This window comes from Megascapheus bottae, chromosome 5 (genome assembly GCF_031878675.1).
Source record: "Megascapheus bottae isolate mThoBot1 chromosome 5, mThoBot2.hap1, whole genome shotgun sequence".
NCBI classification, from domain to species: Eukaryota; Metazoa; Chordata; class Mammalia; order Rodentia; family Geomyidae; genus Megascapheus; species Megascapheus bottae.
In genome coordinates, this window is record NC_143513.1 from 55,109,250 (window position 1) to 55,110,821 (window position 1,572).

Below are 1,572 nucleotides of genomic sequence, written 5' to 3' on the forward strand. Positions count from 1 at the left end.
ACTGTTTTGTATTGTTTCCTTTGAGAGATTTTGTCTTTGTCTTTGTCACTAAGTTAAAATTTTCCCTTAAAGCTTTTATACTCCTTTCTTTCCTAGATTTGAACTTTTCAGTATAAGATGTAGAATTTAATTTCTAATTAAAGATATTTGAGGTTCTGTATACCTCCTACATTTGTCTTGTTTAATCAATTTACTTTATTTTCATTATAGAGATGATACAGAGTGAGTTTACAATTGCATGAGTCAGATAATAAATTCCTTTGCTTTCATACAGTGTCTTTTGTTCCCTCACTCTCTCCCAGTCCCTCCCCCCTGTCTCTATCCTTGAGTTCTATAGTTCATGTTCATAGATGTCCAGTGAGCCCCACTATTAGAGTTTTTCACACTTTTCCCCTAAAGCTGTGTGTCCTTCCCCTCCCCCACCATTCTAAATATATACACATAAATACTCTATACATAAGGTAAAGAAGATAGAATAATGTAAACTAAAAACTAAAAGAAAAACCTAGGCTTGTCTTTTGATATCTTGGAGTTAATTTCAGAATGTATATGAAGAAGCACTTAAACATTGTACCTTTGTGTTTCTCTCATAAAAAGAAGATCTGCTATGATCTCTCCATATGTGAGTATCTAGAATACTGTATAATTTATCCTATGCCAGAGCATTTTAGACTTTAACTTCTGCATATCACAGAGAACATATGGGATTTGTGTCTCTGAGCTTGGATTACCCCACTGAACATGATTTAGATGTCTGTGTCTTTCATAAGAGTTAGAAATTGTTTGCCACAATTTCATTGAAAATGTTCTTATGCCTTACATTTGTAACACAGTTCCACTTCTAGCTCATGGATTCTTAGGTTTTGTTTCTATCACAGCCTAGCATTTCTGAGATTTTACTCAAACATGTATTATTCACTTAGTTTTTATCTGATTTTGGATTGTCTATCTTTGTCCTTAATTTCTGTTATTCTTTCTTTTACATGTTTTAGTCTACTGGTGATAGTATCCACTGTTTCTTAATTGCTTATTGGTGTTCTCACTCTCAACATTTTCATTTATTTATTTTTCTCCCCAGAATCTCAATATCTTTCTGAATTTCTCCTCCATGTTGCTGGCTTTTTTTGAGATCTTGATTTCACTTCCTTATTTCATCTATCACTTCCTTGGAATGCTTTTTTGCAATCATTTATCATTTAACATACTGCAGAAATGATCCCTGAAAGTATTGTCTTTCATTTACCATTTAAAAATATACTGATGTTCCAGTATTTCTTAATTTAAATATTTCTGAGACATAGACTTTTCAAGGCATCATGTAGTCATAGATTTCACAGTTCATGTGCTTTTTCATTGTGAGTTAAACATCAGCTAGGATGGATGATACTACTTTCCTTATATACCTTATATATTTTGTTGGAAACTTCTTAGCAGATAATCTTTTCCTTGAGTCACAATCATTCACTCAAGGGAAAGAAAGCAGGTAGAACTAATATCCACAGCAACTTTTAAAAACCAGATATTTAAACATATTATAAAACAATGGAAACACCTCCTTAGGAAGGGTGGAAT

The 1,572-nt window shown here is 32.4% G+C and overlaps 1 pseudogene; it reads right to left on the reverse strand.

The window, feature by feature from the left end:
• Positions 1 to 1,133: 1,133 nt before the first annotated feature.
• On the reverse strand, positions 1,134 to 1,235 carry LOC150063423 (small nucleolar RNA U3; annotated as a pseudogene).
• Positions 1,236 to 1,572: the final 337 nt, after the last annotated feature.